Raw genomic sequence first — 7,005 nt, 5'->3', positions numbered from 1 at the left:
GTCCAAATTGAGAGGGGGGAAAGCCTCTTTTATAGATAGGCTTGGTGCCTAGACGGCCTCGGTGGCAAGTATTTTACTGCTGCTGATCATGCACTTTGGAATTGGGGATGGATGGAACAGTCCTCATCCCTTTCCTCATCATGATAAAAAGGTTGCGCGATAGAGTAGAAAAAAAGTTCGGTGGCTACCTAAACTTTGCGATGGCATGGGACCCAGACTTTGCGAGGGCGTGGGACCCCCCGTGTGCTGGGCTAGCTAGCTTTAGTTTTGGTGTGTCATCCATTTGTGTTTTTATGCAAGGGCCTTTTCTTTTCTGAATGAAAGTCGCCAATTCGTGGAGCCGGTTCAGTTGAACAGCATATGTATTTTGTGCTCCACGCACGCTAATGTATGTCCATGCATTCGGTTCGGTATTCTGTCAGGGTTCACGGGATGGTGCCAAATGGCCGATCCCAGCATCACATCATGGCCGGCATTCTAGTCGACTGGAAGCATCCATTTCTGTTTGCACGCAGACAGAATAACTTGGTATTGGGAAGAAGAAGAAGCCACGGAAATGCAGGCCGAGTTCATACCAACCACGGAAGAATCGCCAATTCGAGTAGCTTGACCCCTTTACCTGAGTCTGAATCTTGTGGATGGACCTAACACCTAGATCCGCATCGAATCAAAATCATGGCTCCCCAAAGGCCGTCGCGAGTACCGGAAATCACACGGGGACGACGACGCCTTTGACGAGGCGGTGGAGCCTACAGCAACCGATCGATCCACCCCACCAAGGGACGCTAATCGGTGTTACCCTACGGTACAGAGTAAGCCATCGAACAGCCGTCACGAGTTCGGCCACACCGTCCATCTCCTCTTCTTCCTTTTCTTTTCCCACTTTTGCTTCGCCATGGCCACGGAGGCCCGAGTCACTAGCTTCTGCCAGCGCCGCGTCCGACTACGCGCCGAGTCACCCCGTTCCCGGAGTTTCTATTGGGTTTCGACAGCGCTGTGTCTGCCGCTGGTTCTTTAGCGCCCCGGTCGATCCCGCTGCGACTAAGCAACTTGCCATTACTTCTTGTTGTTTCACTTTCATTCACGTTTTGCTTTCCTTCTTTTTTTCCTTTCCAAGAGCATTGTATCTTCATCTTCCTTTTGCTTAACTGGGTAAAGATCCTTGTATGTGGAGTGTCTACTAGCACCAGATATTTTAGTTTTTTATAAACTCAAGGCATACTCGGCACTAAATTAATAAATCCACAAACGGCAGATAGGTGCTGAAAGATCAACTTACAAGTAACGCACCCAACGAGAATGAAGATTACAAAGAAACACGGGTTAAAGTTCGATGCCCTGTCAATCGTCGTCCATCCGCCCGTCCGCGCGATCAGAGCATTGGGGAAGATATGTCGTGAAGCAAGGCACACCACCGGAGAATGATCGTGCCTTCGTTAGCTCCCGGCTCGTCGTAAATGTAGAGTCATCTACTTTCACCTTCAAAGAAGGTCCATGTCTTCTCACCCAGGGTCGAAGGATGCCACACCATCATAGAGTAGCTCACCCTAGAGCATGAATAAGCACAAAAGAAGGTTGCCAAGGAAAATAACTTTAAAAACTGTCCCCTCTTCACGTGAGCTACCCACGGACATCATCATCAACCGCAACACGGCCACCCATCAAGACACAAGCTTAATTACGCATTACATTATGTATGTAGCCTGCATTAGGCGCAAAAACATAATGGTTGAATTGCTTGTTTGTCCTTTTGCTTCATCCAAGCTTGCCGATGATTAAAACATTAAAATCAGTATGCCGATCAGGACTAAAACATTAAAATCAAGATTGGGCGTAGCTTCTTCTGGGCCAAGGACGAGGTCGCGCCAGGTGGGAAATGCCTTGTCAAATGGCGATCAGTATGCCGCCCGACACTCTACGGTGGCCTATGAATCCGTGATCTACAGGCCACGAGCATCGCGTTGAGAGTGCGCTGGTTGTGGCAGACTTGGACAATGCCATCCAAGCCGTGGCATGGTCTACCTCTCCCCATCGACGACAAGGTCAGAGCCCTATTCGCGGCCTCTGTTGTTTTTCACCTGGGCGATGGTGAACGCCTTCTTTTTTGGACTGACCGCTGGCTGGGCGACAATTGTTTCAAGGACCTGGCACCAAATCTGTTCAATGTCTGTACCCGCAAGAAGTTGACGGTAGCTCAAGCCATGAAGGATCAACGTTGCTTGAGACACCTAAAGCGCGACATTCCGCAGCTGGCTGTGATCGAGTTGGTCACAGTTTGGGAGAAGCTGCAGGACGCGGTACTCACGCCGGGCACGCAAGACTCCGTTACTTGGCGTTGGACCGCGGATGGTGCTTACACCGCCACCTCAGCATATGACGCTCAATTCATTGGCGCCACTGAAACAGCTTTCATTTTTTGCATCTGGGATAGTGACGCCCCTGTGCGATGCCGTATTTTCGCTTGGCTTGCTATTCAAGGTTGGTGCCTAACGACTGATATGCTGGCAAGGCGAGGATGGCCTCACAACGACACCTGCACCCTTTGCACGGCTACTGAAGAATCTGCACACCATCTGCTGGGTTGCTGCCCCTTCACGATTCAGGTGTGGTGTAGAATCTTGCCTTTGGCCAATCTGCCGTCCTGCTTCCTTCAATCGCAACATCAACACCTGCTTGAATGGATCTCAAACACGCGAAGCATGCTACCCAAGAACAAGCACAGAGGTTGGATCGCTCTAACACAACTGGTCTGGTGGACCATCTGGAAGGAAAGAAACAAGCGTATTTTTCAGGCACGTGAGGACTCAATGGCAAACATCATTGCAACAATTCTGGGTGAAGCAGATCAATGGTTGATTGCTGGACGCAGAAAAGTGTGTGAGCTTCTCCAAATACCACGAGAACCTAACTAATCCATACTATGTTGTTGTTGAGTTTGTGTAGCTTAGCTCAGTGTTTTAGTATTGTTTCTTGGTTGTCCTTAATTTTGTAACTTTTTCCTCTATTATCAATGAAAAGCAGCTCTGCACTGCCTTTTCAGTCAAAAAAAAACATTAAAATCATCAGGCTATCAATAGTACGCACATGTTGTTTGATTGATTTGTTTATCTGAAATGATCTGACTAGCTAGTCTGTATGAAGCATATAATTGCAAAATGTTCAATTGCTTGTGTGTCCGGGGCACATCTAATTGTGGGATCCTAGGAATGCAAGGAGCAGTAGGAAGTTAATAGCTTGTTTTTAACTCTGTCCATAATGAAATGATTTGGCTTTTGATTTGAGAAACACAATGTCAGATTGTCCATCTCATTGCATTAGTTGTCTATATTAGCTTCATATATTGCATAGTAGAGTGTTAGTCTTTTCCTTTCTGGAGTTGGACAATGATTAAAATAAAGCCCCCTTTAACATTTAATGATGAAATAGTTGTAGCCAAGCTTGTCATCTACTTTGGCTGCATCTCTATCACCTTGTCTCTAACTACACATGTATTTGCCTAGTCTATGAGCCACATAATATCTGGTTGCTTGGTTCATTATATGCATGTTTTCCACACACAATCTAATTAGGTTGGTCTTCATGGACCACTGTGGTTGATTGCATTGCTTTGTAATATACGGCAAAATGATGTCTTCTAAATTCACTGACAATAGACATTGTAGATGGCCTTGAAGGAGTTTTTTCCTAGAGGCAATAATAATAAATGATATTTATTATATGTAACTCCATGTATATTATTAATTTTATCCTTCATGTTATAAATGATGTTTTCCTCAAATATGAGAATCGAAGAAAACCTCACAAGCACGTGTAGAGAGATAAACAATAAAGATGTTTCTACTCTTGTCTCTAAATATGACTACCTCATGTATTGTTGGATGGTCAAGCTTTTTTTTATCATAAGCATTGTTATTTGTACATGGGAGTCAGCAAGTTCTGCTAGGAACCGCCACCGATTGATAGGTTGCGAGTGAGGCCCCAACCATGTCTGAGCCAACGGGGTCACACACTTCAGAGTTTGGAGTCAGTCAGATATGATCCGACTAAAAATGAGCCGTCTAGGTTGGATCCGAGTCATACCAAGACTTATTTAGCGGGTTGGACTCAAACTGGCATAATTAGGGTTCAGTGGGCCGCAGGTGTTATTGGGTCCAAACATACTTCCATATAAATCGTCCAGGTTGTGCCATGCCACGAACATGGCTAGAACAGTTTAATGTGTTGGAAACCCTAGCGCCTCCACTCCATTCAAGCCGCCGCAACAGGCCTAGCAGTCCGCCGCCGGTTCTCCTCCTCCTACATGTGGATATCAGCCAAGGTGATGCACGATCAACAATTGGATGGCATTCGTGGGATCGGATCAGATCGTGGACTAAACTGTTATGGCATGCTTCATCGAGTTTCCCAACTGCACATCTAGCGGTAATCCTTATGTCATTCTACATCGGCTAGATCTTGAGAGCACCACGCAGAAAAGTTTTGTTAATCTCTAGGTGGGCTAACAACCTCCACTAGCATCCCACCGGCCACCGCACTACTCAACCACCGCCCCTTAGAGCATCCCCACTCGTCTGCCCGACGAGGTCCCCGAGCGACGTTTTTTTCATCCGGACGGCGAAATTCGGCCCAGTCGCGCCCCCGGTTCCTCGTTTTCGTCCGGATTTGGCCCTTCATCCATCCGGCGAGCCCACGCCAACCCCGGTCCCCCGGGGATCTATCGGGGAGTATGGACGAGTGAAAAGCGGGGAAGGGCCCGATCTATCGGCGACTCGACACACGAACCCCACCGCCAGCTCGCTCAAAATCTCCCCCACCCCTCGTATCTCTCTCGCCGCCGGCACCACCCCGCCGGCTTGTTGCCCAGATTCCGCCGTCCCTCCTTCCCCACCTGCCTATATTCCGCCGTCTTTCGACGACGGCCTATATGGCTGCTCCTCCGCCGGCCTGTTTTCCGACGACGGCCTACTCCTCGTCGTTCGTGGCTCGGGTTGCCTCGACCACCCCCGTCAGGTGTTCGTCCATTTGCCTCACCGGCCATGGACTCGGACGAAGAGGAGGAGCAGATGTTCATCGAGCTTATGCGAGAAGAGATGGCAGCCGCTGATGGTGTGTAACTCACACGTTCGTTGGGAACCCCAAGAGGAAGGTATGATGCGCACAGCAGCAAGTTTTCCCTCAGAAAGAAACCAAGGTTTATCGAACCAGGAGGAGCCAAGAAGCACGTTGAAGGTTGATGGCGGCGGGATGTAGTGCGGCGCAACACCGGGGATTCCGGCGCCAACGTGGAACCTGCACAACACAACCAAAGTACTTTGCCCCAACGAAACAGTGAGGTTGTCAATCTCACCGGCTTGCTGTAACAAAGGATTAGATGTATTGTGTGGATGATGATTGTTTGCAGAAAACAGTAAAGAACAAGTATTGCAGTAGATTGTATTTCAGATGTAAAGAATGGACCGGGGTCCACAGTTCACTAGAGGTGTCTCTCCCATAAGATAAATAGCATGTTGGGTGAACAAATTACAGTCGGGCAATTGACAAATAGAGAGGGCATAACAATGCACATACATGATATGATAAATATAGTGAGATTTAATTGGGCATTACGACAAAGTACATAGACCGCTATCCAGCATGCATCTATGCCTAAAAAGTCCACCTTCGGGTTATCATCCGAACCCCTTCCGGTATTAAGTTGCAAAACAACGAGACAATTGCATTAAGTATGGTGCGTAATGTAATCAATAACTACATCCTTGGACATAGCATCAATGTTTTATCCCTAGTGGCAACAGCACATCCACAACCTTAGAACTTTACATCCTTTGTCCCAGATTTAATGGAGGCATGAACCCACTATCGAGCATAAATACTCCCTCTTGGAGTTAAGAGCAAAAACTTGGCCGAGCCTCTACTAATAACGGAGAGCATGCAAGATCATAAACAACACATAGGTAATAGACTTGATAATCAACATAACATAGTATTCTCTATCCATCGGATCCCGACAAACACAACATATAGAATTACGGATAGATGATCTTGATCATGTTAGGCAGCTCACAAGATCCAACAATGAAGCACAATGAGGAGAAGACAACCATCTAGCTACTTGCTATGGACCCATAGTCCGGGGTGAACTACTCACTCATCACTCCGGAGGCGACCATGGCGGTGAAGAGTCCTCCGGGAGATGATTCCCCTCTCCGGCGGGGTGCCGGAGGTGATCTCCAGAATCCCCGAGATGGGATTGGCGGCGGCGGCGTCTCGGTAAGGTTTTCCGTATCGTGGCTCTCGGTACTGGGGGTTTCGCGACGGAGGCTTTAAGTAGGCGGAAGGGCAAGCGGGGGGCCACACGAGGGCCCCACACGCCAGGGCCGCGCGGCCAGGGCATGGGCGCGCCGCCACTGTTGTGGCGGCGCCTCGTGGCCCCACTTCCTTTCCCCCTCGGTCTTACGGAAGCTTCGTGCAAAAATAGGACCACTAGGCGTTGATTTCGTCCAATTCGAGAATATTTCCTTTACTAGGATTTACGAAACCAAAAACAGCGAGAAAACAACAAGCTGGCTCTTCGGCATCTTGTTAATAGGTTAGTGCCGGAAAATGCATAAATACGACATATAATGTGTATAAAACATGTAGATATCATCAATAATGTGGCATGGAACATAAGAAATTATCGATACGTCGGAGGCGTATCAGCATCCCCAAGCTTAGTTCATGCTCGTCCAGGCGGGTAAACGATAACAAAGATAATTTCGGAGTGACATGCCATCATAACCTTGATCATACTATTGTAAGCATATGTAATGAATGCAGCGATCAAAACAATGGTAATGACATGAGTAAACAAATGAATCATAAAGCAAAGACTTTTCATGAATAGTACTTCAAGACAAGCATCAATAAGTCTTGCATAAGAGTTAACTCATAAAGCAATAAATCAAAGTAAAGGTATTGAAGCAACACAAAAGGAAGATTAAGTTTCAGCGGTTGCTTTCAACT

This window comes from Lolium rigidum, chromosome 2 (genome assembly GCF_022539505.1).
Source record: "Lolium rigidum isolate FL_2022 chromosome 2, APGP_CSIRO_Lrig_0.1, whole genome shotgun sequence".
In the NCBI taxonomy this organism is placed as follows: domain Eukaryota; kingdom Viridiplantae; phylum Streptophyta; class Magnoliopsida; order Poales; family Poaceae; genus Lolium; species Lolium rigidum.
The sequence above is the reverse complement of the archived record's forward strand: the minus strand, read 5'-3'. Positions refer to the sequence as shown.